This window comes from Bidens hawaiensis, unplaced genomic scaffold, assembly GCF_021521415.1.
Source record: "Bidens hawaiensis isolate Kalapana, Puna unplaced genomic scaffold, B.hawaiensis_p1.1 tig00073577_1, whole genome shotgun sequence".
Taxonomy (NCBI): domain Eukaryota; kingdom Viridiplantae; phylum Streptophyta; class Magnoliopsida; order Asterales; family Asteraceae; genus Bidens; species Bidens hawaiensis.
This window is the reverse complement of record NW_027502798.1, coordinates 38999-52248: the sequence shown is the minus strand read 5'-3', so window position 1 is coordinate 52248 and position 13250 is coordinate 38999. Positions and strand designations below refer to the sequence as shown.

Here is a 13250-nt window from a genome sequence, read left to right as displayed (position 1 = left end):
AAAACAACAATAATACACACCGCATCTAAGCGGGAAAGACAAGAAGGTCACCACCCATGAAGGCCGCCAGCCCGCTGGTCACTGGTGAGTTGTGAGCTCATGCCGCAATGCACTGGAACTAACGCCAGGCCAAAGACACCCCCGTGGAGTAACTCCGGCAATCGAGGTTATGTACAGAACAGTGGCGGGTCCCATTCCGTCTTACGCGCAGGTCGTGAAAAAAGCTCCATCTGGTCAACCAAGAATAGTAGACAAAGGATCAACACTCCGCCCACCATGCATAAGCGCAGTCGCAGATCACCAATCCACCACCATGCATTCGGGTCACTCTGGCGCTCCGGCATAATATCATGGCAGACCAATAACTCACCCGCGGACCAACTTTGTTCACTCCAACCAAACAACGGTCGTTTATGGCTTCCGCAAGCCACAAGCAAATCAATGGCGTTTTAGACATGGCTTCCTCGAACCTGCAAAAGTTCCGAGCAAAACATTGGCGGGTTGTTTATAGCTTCCGCAGGCCAACTGCGGGCCGATTGAAAACTTTAGCGTTACGATCATCACATAAAAAGTCACCTTTGTGGGTCACTAATGGTCCGCATGCACACTTCTTTGCACCAGGAACCCACCGGGTTGTATAGCGGATGAATTCCAGCTTCCCGGGCCGCGAGAAAAACCATGGCTTCCGCAGGTCACATGCGTCTTCAGGTAAATGAGCACCAAACAGCCGCCACACTCGCGGATCAATTCCGGCTTTTCCTTGATGCGAGGAAGGCTTCGGTGGGTCAATCTCGTCCTACGCGGATCATGTAAAAACTCCGGGAAAAGATACAGCGGGTCAATACCGCCTCACGCGAACTTTGTGTAAATTCCGGTGGTCCAACTTCGGTTACCGCAGGCTTCAAATTTAGTCACTTATGAGCGGACGTTTAAATGCGGCAAATGAGTGTCATCTGCTGTTTATTTACGCACCCCGGTGAGTCACCAACATCCGCAGTTCAAATCACCACACCCGCATGCAAGTTCCGACAGGTCACTCCCGCACCGCGGATCACGTGAAAAAAAAAAGTTTCAAGCAAATCAATGGTTGATCAAACACCGCTTTCGCGGGCCGCGAAAAACTTTTGGCGGACCAACACCCGCCTACAATATCGCCCCGGTGAACAACAACCAGTCAACACGAACACCTATCATCACTGGTCACACATGAGCATTGCAGGTCATATACACTTCCCGGTTGATCAAAGTCAGTCACACGCATGTTTGGCTAAGGATAGCCTGAAACCTACCACGGTAGAAGATCCGTTCCGACGAGTACACACTGATGTCACAAGACCTAAACATGCAATTATGCCTTACACATCGCGATCATTCATAAAAAAAACAAAACAAAACAAAACAACTAAAGAAAGAACATGTCAAAACGCTACTTGTTGAACTATAGTTTATTGACAGGTGAAAGTAGTGGATATATATTTTCTAGTGTGTTTGCGATTAATATAATTCAATGAAATTAAACTTTAATTTCATATTCATGTAATAGCATCGGGTGAGGTGTTTGGCTCTCCTCTAGCTTGTGAAGTGAACTTGTTACGCCTTTTTACCGGTTGTTTATAAAAGTTTACGTTTCGAAAATAAAAAAAAACGTAACATAATAAAATAATATGTATATACGTTTATACAATTTCCATATAAGTATAAAACATTAATTGAATACATATCTATATATATTGTGACCATACATGTATTGTATACGCTATACAAACCAAGCATATACCGACCGAACAACATAGATACCAATATCATCATTCGTATTTATAATTATCCATCGATGTAATATTCCAATACAACGACTGGATAAGTTTACTATTTTGTATATTATAGAAACTAATAATTTTAGTTATAAGCTCCAAGAGTGTATCCTAAAGATTTCAAAATTTGATTTTTGAAAACCTCGATCATCATTAACAAAAACTCTACAAAATGTCCCCATTCTCCTTTGTTACCTTATCTTTGTGAAGAGGTAGGTCCCCGCAAAGCCCAGTTGGACCCGCAAGACTCACCTTGAAGAGGTACGTCTGCGCATAGACCAACTGGATCCGCAGGACCCACCATGCTTAGAGATGAAGACCTTACACGCAGTAAGCCAGCTGTCCCCCGCAGGAAAGCCTCCCTTGGTACAGTACCCTGCCTGTCCCCGCAGCTGTGGGTACAAGCCAAGAAGGAAGGCTACCCGCACTAACAGTAAGGCTACACGCATAAGGCACTAACTCTTATACTTCAGTAATGTCACCTGAAGAAGGAATGAGCAGGGCGGGAATATTCCCACCCAAAAGAGCCAGTCCGTACGCTTCTAGAAGATCTTTTGTACTATACCTACCAAGGTATGGACAAATAGACAATATCTGACAAAAGCAACCCATGAACCAATCACAGGGTGACAGCTCACCGACAATAGTACGAGGAGGAGCACGCTCTAGTACAAAATGTCACTATCAGCCGCTGCCTACCCACCAACTCCATCGTGGCACGAACATAGCCCATAGTTGGTGGAAAAGGAATATTATACAGCTGGCCGTACCTGCTTGGAAACCTACCTTCGGCTATAAATACTCCAACACCTTGGAACGGTATCATCATCTTCTCTCTAGCTATTTATCTCAATATACACTTATATTCAGAGCAATCTAGTCTGATTCTCACGCCGGAGGGTGGTCACAAGGAGGAACCCCCCCTTCTCAGTGACGAGCTTACGGTGTCTGTTTTGCAGGTTGAGAAGAATAACCATCTTTGCCGGACCTAACCATCGTAGGAAACATCTACTTAACCCTAAGATTATCCTTAATCTGCCGGGGTCACTTAGTGTTTCTTCACTTTGTTAATTTCTAAATTAAGCTCCAATTTACACCATTGAGAGTGAATCCTTATGCTCTTATAATTGTTGCTACCAAAACCAACATTGTTGGATATGGACTTCTCCAGTAGTGCAAGAAGAAGATCATTCTAGTTCGAGGTGGTCTTGATGGCGTTGCTGCGATGTATCTCGTCTTCATAGGCTGTAAAACGTCATAAATACACATGTCAATACCTCTTGAAAACTCAAAACTGTTAAGTTAGTACACTATATAAGCATAACTAAATCTCAACATATGTTTATAAATCATAAGTGTGATATTATGAGATCCGTCTCAAGAGAATGCACTAGAGAAGGAAAACATGTTTCTCTAGTGTTCACCTTACCTTTTATTATGTTAGTAGATAATAGGTAGAACCTCCATACTGAAGTATATATCTTACATTGTTGATTAATTTTATAAAAGTTATTTAGGGAAAATTCTCAAAAAATTTCTCTTCAAAGTTCAAAGTGTGATTCTTGTTCTGTCCTCTCAAAATTCGATTTTCAGTTATGTACCCTCCGAAAATGTCGTCGACTGTGTGTTGTTTAATCATCAAGACGAGTTTTTTCGTCCAACAAGAAGATGACACGCGCCATCAAAATCTATGCGTCCCAACGGAAACTTGAAAAATCTACGTGTCCCGACGGAAACTTGAAAAGCTACGCGTCCCGACGGAAAACTGAAAAACCTATGCGTCCCGACGGGAAACTTGAATATTTAGGCGCCCTGATGTGGTATTTGAAAAATATAGTCACCCCCAACGTATATGGGAACAAAATTTAATATGGCCCTACAGAATATTTGTTAAACACGTTGGACCAACTTCTTTGGTGATATATGTCGTCTTCTAGTTGGACAAAAAAGTTCATCATCTGACAAAAAACTACGTCACACGTGTTTGAAGGGTCATTTATGGAAGTTTTTGGAATAAACACATTGGGCCAACTTCTTTGATAACATATGTCGTCTTCTAGTTTGACAAAAAGCTCGTCATCCGACAAAAAAACCACACCGCACGTGTTTGAAGGGGTTATTTATGGAAGTTTTAGATTTTGTGGACATTTCACATACCTCTATTTAAAAAAACCGAATTTTCATAAATCCTCTTATCAAATGACACAAAAATAGAATCTCAAACCCTGTCAAACGTTACATATGAACTAATCCAATTAAAAACCTGAATTAAAAAAGTTAAAAAGTAAGAGAATCTAATTTGAAAAAACTAATATCACATGGACCATTTCTGTAAGATGGCAATAACACCAGGATATATTTCCAAACATAAAGATACCATCAAACCGCTGGCATCTATTTTGGCATACGTGCCACCAGCTCATTCCCGCACGCACCATTCTTTAACAAACTTAAAAACCCACAATCCAATCCATAGTACAACTCCTTATGCACCACGTACAACTCACTAACCCGTCTTATTATTGTTCCATTAATTCCAACCCTGGGAAATATATTCCAGCCTGTAATCTCTCTGTCTCGCTTATCTCCCTTCATATCTAAATCCCCACTTATTAATTTTATTATATCAAATCAAATTGGGGGTTTTCTTAATGCGCTTCGTAAATTAAGTAGTTTCATCAAGAGGACGCAATGGATCCGTGTCCGTACGTTCGAATAGTCATCGGAAGTTTAGGTTTAAAATTCTCCAACGCCGGCGCCGGTACTACTCCCGCGTACTGCAAGATTAAACTCAAGAACTACAACACCCAGTTCGCAGAAATCACTTCTGTCGTCGATGGAGATGCGATTCAAGTCAACGATCAAGTGCAGGCTTGCTTTAATTTGAAGAAATCGGAGTTTGATAAGGTCGTTGATAAATCCAACATGCTGAAGATTGAGGTTTATTCGGGTCGGAGGACTAACCCGGTTTGTGGGTTCGGTGGCGGGTCGGGTAAGTTAATCGGGGTTGTGACGGTCGGGTTGGGCTCTGAGGAGGTGGAGTGCGGTGGGAATAGAGGGTGTGTAGTCCTGCATTTGAGTTTGAGTATTCGGGTCGAGCGTGACCCGAGATTTGTTTTCGAGTTTGATGGCGAACCCGAGTGCAGTCCGCAGGTGTTTCAGGTTAATGGGAATGTCCGTCAAGCGGTTTTCACTAGCAAATATAGCTTCCGAAGCAACCGAGATCAGAATTTAAGATCCGAGTAAGTTTTATTATACTTTGCATTCAATTTTTTTGATATAATAATGCCGATTGATTTAAGTTACTAAAAGTAGGTTTCTCTTTTTTCACAGTTCTTCCCTATCGGAATCCAACAATTCCAAAAGCTGGTTAAGGTCGATGCGGAGCGATAAAGAGAAGGAGCGAAAAGGATGGTCGATTACAATCCACGACCTGTCCAGTGGCCATGGCTTCGATGGTGACACCGTTTGTCCCGTCACACGGGACAGACCGTGTCAGCCCATCAAATCCAGGTGCTTGGCTGATCCTTAGACCAGGCCAGAGCACCTGGAAGCCATGGGGCCGGTTGGAGGCCTGGAGGGAGTCCAAATGCAAGGACTCCCTCGGTTATCGGTTCGAGCTCCTCCCTGACGCAGCACTGAATTGGCTCGACCCGGTAACCTTTGCGAACTCCACCATCGGTTTGAAAACCGGTGGGAAGTTAGTTATAGACATGAGCAATGCGAGTTCGCCCATGACCACCCCGAACGGGAGTTTCGGGTCGGGATCCGGGTCGAGCTCGGATTTCGAATTCGGGTCATGGGCGCACTTGATGTACCAAGGGTTCGTGATGTCGTCGTCGGTGGGGGGAGTAAGCCTGAGGTGGAGGTGGGGATTCAGCACGTGACGTGCACGGAGGATGCCGCGACGTTTGTGGCGTTGGCGGCAGCGATGGATCTGTGTGTGGATGCTTGCCAGCCGTTCTCTAGGAAACTCCGACCGGAGCTCCGGCATGATGGCGAATAGTCCGTATTTTGTTCATTTTTATTATTTGTTTATGGTTTTTGCCGCTTTTGAATATTCTAGAAGAGAAGAGAGAGGGAGAGAAAGGGTACAGTCAAATTTAAATTTGTGTTAGGCTGAGGGGTGTGGGGGGCGCGAGAGGGGGCGTGAGTGGGGGCGCCAGCCAATAATATTGTGACGTGTGGCAGAGAGAGAAACTTGATAAGATGGGTGTTGGTAGTGGTGATAGCGCCCCGGGCCATGGTGTGGAGGGGCGCGAGAGGGGGCGCGAGCGGTTTATTTTTTTATTTTTTTATAAATGTATTAAAAAAACGTATTATTAAAAAAACTCATAAATTATTTAAAAAAACACACATTAATTAAAAAAACACATTAATATCTAAAAAAAAAATTAAAGTACTAAAAAAACATTATTCTTATTCTTCGGCTTGGTCTTCTTCGATCAACCTCTTCCGGATACGTTCCTTTTGTTTTTCCATCAGCATTTGGTCGACCGGATTTAGGTGGCTGAAGTCTCTTGCAAGGAAGTCCAAATCTCTCATTCTTTTTTTTTCCTTTTTGTCATTAGAGACCACCTTCATGGTTTTTTTGAATTTATTGAGGGATTCAACAAGATCGTTGATGTTTACGGCTTCCCCCTCAGCCGGTTTTTTGCCCCTGGCGTCCCTTCCCAATGGCCGCCTCCTCGGCGGTGAAGACGTTTCCTCCCCCGCAACGTTTAGGTCGAATCCAACCCGGCAATCCGACCCGGCGGAAGTGCTGTACGCTCCAGACGAACTAGTTTTAGTCCGTTTCGGCCCTACTTCCGCATCAACGTCCGGCGCCACCAGCTCAACCCACTTAGAACACCTTCTCAACCTCTCCCACACCTTTACATCGTCCCACGTCTTCACCGTCCCATACCTCCGCAGGCACTCCTGCCTCCACTCTTCGACAGTGAAATTATAAACCGCCAAATCGTCACTGCCACTTGGTCTCATACGACCGGCGTTCCTGTTGAACAGATTAGTAAACAAGCCGACAAATTTTCTGATTTCGGTCCACCGACCCGAAATCATATCGGCGGTCCGCTCTGTACTCCCAACGAGCGAATAGAACGTCTCCCTAACCTTTGTCCAAAAGACCTTGCTCTTTTGGTAGTCCGCTGCAAAATGCATAAATAAATTTGTAAGTCATTTAACTTTTTTATTTAACTTTTTTATTAAAAATCATTTTTAAAAACGTTAAAACAATTACCGCAACGCCGATCCTCAGAAGTGACTATCCAAGCCCGACACAGGGCTTCCTTCTCATCCGATGACCACGGAGTGATTTTCCGTTTCGTCCTTCCGGTCGAAGCCGAACCCGACCCGTCCGTTGCAATTTGTTTTTTCCGGTGGACGCGTCTTCTTTGTCCCGCAGCTTCACCTTCTGGTTCTTGTGTCTCCGGAACTACAAAGTTAGGAGACGGTTGTATGTTGGATGGTTGAAAGCCGGATGGTTGTTGCGACCCCGAATAAAACATCGCTTGGTCCGGTGCCGACCATAAATCGTCGTAACTGTAATCTGATTCTAGGTTTGGGTACCAATTTCCAGCCATGTTTTTAAAAAAAGGTTTGGAAGATGGGGTGATTTTGGGTTTTGGGTGTGGTATGTGATATTGGTATGTGATATTGGTGTTGGTTTGGGTTTGATATAGGTTGAATAGAGAGAAAAATCGTGTTTGATTTTGTGTTGATATTGGTATGTTTATATAGAGTAGGAAAATTTTTTTTTTTAATAAAAAACCCACCCAACGGCACAATTCACGCATCCCAACGCCTCATTCACGCTCCCCCCAGCCGCTAGCCCACCCGCGCCTGCCTCTTTTTCCGCGCTCGCGCCCCTCTCGCGCCCCTATAGCGCCTCGGTGGTGTGGTCCTCGCGCCCCGGGGCGCGACCGCCTCGCCACTTGCGCCCTTTCTCGCGCTCCGCACCCCTCAGCCTTAGAGTTTGGAATTTTGAATGCTTGTACAGTTTGAAAAACCAATTTTAGATGGTTTGCTTATTTGAATTAGTTGATTTTATATCATTTAATTATGCTTTAAGTTAATTATATGCGTATGATGATTTTATTAGGTTAAAGATGTACTAATCGTTTCGTAATGGTTTATATATGGATACCGACACATGTTTTACCTAGATTGAAGACACAATAAATATAAACTTGTGCTGGTTCTTCATATACATGGTATTGATGTTGTTCAGTTGAAAATCTTGTGATGGTTCATTCTCCTTTTACAACAATATTTATACCAGAATGGCAAAAATAATTAAATATTTATATCGTGGCAAAACCATAAAAACGAGTATCAGAATTAATTACAATGACATGTCGCCGATATTTGGTGGAATCAGTTCATTTCGTCACATTATCGCTACGATATCGACTTTCGTATAACTTACAATATCATAAAATACTCTATTTTGAAAACACTTTTAGATTGGAATGCCCAGAAAAAAGAATTATATACACCTTTAGTTTCTTTTGAAAGGCTAACTGAAGAGGTAGGTCCCAGCAGAGGCGGTTAGGACCCGCAAGACTTCCTTAAAAGGAGACGTCTGCGCAGTTGAACACGCAAGACTCCTTAAACGGACGTCTGCGCAGTTGAACCCGCAGACTTCACCATAGGGACGTCTGCGCCGCGACCTACCAAACCTGCAGGACCCACTACGCTCAGAGTTGTGACGACCTCACATGCGGTACGCAAGCTGGTCCCGCAGGAAATGCCTCCCTATGGTTTCCAAGTATCCCCTGTTCCCGCAGGTGCGGATACCCGCCGTTAGGGACTGGCCACCCGCGCAGCATGGCTACACGCATAAGGCTCAGACTCATAATAATTCAGTAGTCACCTGAAGAAGGAATGAGCAAAGCCGGGAACATTCCCGCATAAAGGCGGGAGGGGGAAAACTCCCGCCTAAATGAGCCAGTCCGTATAATAATGGAGGATCTTTTGTGTGATACCTGACGAGGTATGGACAAAAGATCTGACCAACGATACGACAGCTCACTGACAGCAGCATGGCAGACAACACGCCACAGCACTGTGACCAAAAGCCGCCGCCTGCTCACCAACTCCTGCCATACCACGTGCCTAGCCTGTAGTTGGTGGAAAAGGAAAAGTGAACAGCACGCCTGGTCACTGTCAGCCGCTGCCTATCCACCAATTACCAGCAGAGCACGTGCGTAGGCCACAGTTGGCAGAGTAGTAGGCCGGCTAAACCTCCTTGGAAACCCACCTTCGGCTATAAAAGACATCAAATGGTAATATCATTTCATCATCTAATATCTTGTATAATTTACCTGATAACTGCTCTAGTATTAATAATATACTTTTATATTCAAAGAGTAATATAGACTGATTCTCACGCCGGAGGGTGGTCACAAGGAGGAACCCCCCCCCCCCTTTCTTAGTGACGAGCTCACGGTGTCTGTTTTGCAGGTTATCGGAAGAACCATCTTGCCGGAACTAACCCCTCGTGGGAAACGTCTATCTAACCCTCGGGTTACTTGTAATCTGTCAGGGTTCGACTGGTGTTTCTTCATTGGCGCCATCCGTGCATAAAGCTAGAACTTTATTTTTCTCCAGTTTTTTCAAAATCTCTGGAAAGATGGTTAAGGATACTCCGGTCCCAAAACCGAGTAACCAAGAGACTCCGGTAATTATGACCCCAGCTATAAGGGGGAATACCGAGTACACAAACTTTACGAACACTACCCCAGCTACCCAAGCCGGGGCAAGTGAAGTAAATAATCAGACACTAGGATTCACCGATACCCAGTTAGAAAATCAAGAGACGAGGCTCCCCTGCCAAACACTCGATGAGGTTAAAGCGTGGGCCGAAGCACGTCAAAAAGAGTTCCAAGCTGAGTTGGATGAACGTTTACGTTCAATCCAACAAGTGGAAGAATTCGAGTACGATGATGATTCGGAGGAATCCGAGGAAGACGCGAACCCTCGTCATAGGGCGAAAGGGAAGCGTAAAGAAACGGATTCCCAACCGAGAAGGCGTTTTGGAGAAGCATTCAGTCCAATAAACGTGGGCAACAGCCCACGGGACTTCTCCAAAACATTCACGCCAACTGCGGCAAGGGCGGGAACGTCCAAATTCGCAAGGGACATTGCGGAGGCAATCGCCCCAAGAAGTGCCAAACAAATGTCCAACATAGGCACGTACGATGGTATTTCTGACCCTGACGATCACTTGAACAGATTCATCGCGGGGGCGACCGTCAGTAACTGGACGGAACCCATGTGGTGTTATATGTTCCAAATGACACTGGTCGGGGCAGCTAGAGCGTGGTTCGACCGTCTGCCGGTCCACCACATCTACGATTGGGCATACTTCCAACAGAAGTTCAGCCAACACTTTAGTCAGCAAAGAAAGTACACTGAGGAGCAGTGGACAATCCTCAAGTGCGTCCGAGAGGACGAAGAATCTTTGCCTGACTACATCACTCGCTTCAACTCGAAGAAGCTAAGCCTGGGCAACGTTAGCGAAGATCTCGTTCGCGCCGCTTTCATCCAGGGCGCAAACGACCCGGAACTCATCCGCACCCTGACGGGCAAAGATGGCATGCCATCCACATGGGATGCCATCATGACCGCAGCTAAACGCTTTGCGGAAACCGAGAGGCAACTGTGTAGAGATCTTCCACAGAGCACGAACCTCTACACCCAGAAGACGAGGGAAAACAACGTCCTTACCGCCCGATTAAACAAAAAGCGGAAGCTGGGCATTTGGCAGTCAAGGGTAAACTTTGACACCCCGTCCGGTTTCCAACATCGGTTGGGCGGAAGAGACAACATGAAACCGGAGAAGAACTCCAGGTGGACGCCACTCACAAAGAGTGTGACCGAGATATTCGCCACGGAGGAGCTCCCGTGGCCAAAGGCTCCGTTTATCCGGCATCGCCACAACGCTGATCGGAGAAAGTATTGTGATTTTCACAAAGTCAAAGGCCACAACACTGAAGAATGCTTAGACGTAAAGGACTTGGTCGAAGCATTTGTCAAGGATGGGACACTCGCGCACCTTGTGGCGAAGTGAGCATCGAGCAGGCTGATGCGTGAACCCCACCTGGGGAAACGCACGAATAAAAATCGCAGCTTCAACAGAGACTACATACTGCGTAAACAACGAGATCCCGAACAAGATACATGTCGGCTCGATGGTGCTCCCATCCAAGCCACGCCTAATGGGAGCTCAATTACACAGTTTGTATGTAGATCAATTCCAAATTTGTAAAGAAAAGGCCTAGAGCCACTTCTAATGGAAACGATTCTCCTTCAAATTGAAGCTGATGATTTTACATTTATATTTTTTATGAACTTTGCACATGGAGATGCCGGTATCCGCCGCATCAAGTGAAGAATCGTTGCGCAGGGAAGGCGGCAAAACCCGCACAAACCCAAAAGCATCAAACCTTCACGCAGGTCAGTTAAAGGGGAAAGGTTCAGACATCCCACTATGTGAAAGTGCCGGTATATCCGCATGAATCCTGGTAGAGGAAGCTGAACACTAACCTATTAACAACCACGCGTTGAATGGTCGATTCGAACACTAATGCCGGTAGTCATCGCATCAAGAGTCGTTGCACAGGGAAGGCGGCAAAACCCGCATAAACCCAGAAAATGACAAGACCTTCATGCAGGACAGTTAAAGGGGAAGAGTTCAGCCATCCCACTATGTGAAAGTGCCGGTATACCCGCATGAATCCTGGTAGCGGAAGCTGAACATTAACTCTTTAACAACCGCGCGTCGAACGGTTAAAAGTCATTCTGAAAGGATAAGGAAAAACCTACGCGCAGGTCAGACATAGGTAAAGTTTAGCCATCCTACCAAGTGCAAGTGCCGGTCCTATCCGCACACTCACAAAGGGGGAAGCAAAACTTCAACCTACTGTCAACCACATTCAAGGTTAACTTATTCTAAACACTTGGGAAATCGCTAATTTAAACTAAGTATGCAAGTCATATAAGGTTTATAAAGCAATGAACCCAAAGGAAATAACAGTCTTATCCACAAAAAGATTTGTATTTCACAAAGATATATTACAAAGAATGGCTGGGTAACTACCCGCCTACAAAACAAAATCTAGTCTATCCTAGCGGCGGGAAGGGATCTTCAGAATCAAGCTTCAGGACCACTTCCACTTGGACCCGCCCCATCAGTGGAGCGTGGCGGTTCAAGGAAAGCCTTGAGGATAGCAAGTCCATCATCAGCAGCAGCGACTTCCTTCACCTTCTCCACCACCGGATGCGGGAAGGCGGCATATTGGTTCACCGCTTGGTCATATGCAGCTTCGGTGTCCACATTGAACAAAGGGAAGTTGGAAGGCGGGAAGCCTCTCTCAACGAACCCTAGACCAAGCAGGAAGCCGGCCTTTTCCCCATCCTCATGAGAAGCGTTGAGGGCTGCGCTCATGGCATCATCGTAAGTAGTCTCTGAGAAGACCCGATGCACAACCTACAAAAAAAGATACAAGTGTCAAACACCTTTTCTATGTACAAAGGAAAGCGTGAAGACGTAAAGCTAAACATACCTGAGACAACGCTTCTCGAAGAAGCCATTCCTTGGCAACCAGAGCTTCTTTAAGGGCGGCTTGAGCTTGGGTGCAGGCGCGTTCGGCTTCGCTTTTGTTAAGGTTGGCAAGTAGCACTTCCTTTGCGGCAGCATCTTCGACGCCCTCAAGCTTCCGCTCGGTATGGTCAAGCACGCCCCTCTGGTCCAAGATCTCCTGGAGCTTCTTGGCATCTTCCATCGCCAAGGCATCATGAGCACGTTGGAGAGCCTCTAATTTAGCCTTGAGCTCCTCGTTCTCCATGCGTAAAGGCTCAGCAACGGCTTCAGCCTTGGTGGCCCTCTCGGTTGCGTTCCTCGCAGTCTCCATAGCCACCCGAAGCTGTTCGTTAACAGCTTGGGCAGCCTTGGAGCGGGCCTCGAGTCGCGTTTGAACCTCAACCTCGAGGGCCTTGAAGGCCTTCTCCTTCTCCGCAGCAGCTGCGGCTAACTGTTGGTTCTCCTCCCGAAGAGCCCGCGCTTGAGATACTTCCTTGGCGCGAGCTGCTTTCAACTTGTCATTTTCACGACAAAGCAGCTCGACGCGCGGCTGCATCCGGGCCTGGAGAACCCGAAGCTCATTGGTTAGCCTACCCTTCTGGTAGCTAGCCATGGATTCCCCCAACGCACCATGGGGAGCAGCGTGGCGAGCCCATTCCACGCACTCCACAGGGGTACGAAGGGTTGTTCCTCGGCGGATGTTCCATCGCGGAACATACACTTCATTGGAATCCGACACTGCAAAAGAAACAAAGCAGTTAGGAAAAGATGAAGAAAAAATATAAAAGCCAAAAGAACCCTACGCACCTGTAGGGTCGATCACAGGCCGATAGCCACCGAACCCATCGCCTGAA

General features: G+C 46.1%; 1 pseudogene; it reads left to right on the top strand.

Annotated features, from left to right (window-relative positions):
* The first annotated feature begins 4499 nt into the window (after nt 1–4499).
* LOC143606214 (uncharacterized) lies at nt 4500–5877 on the top strand (annotated as a pseudogene).
* The last annotated feature ends 7373 nt before the right edge of the window (nt 5878–13250 follow it).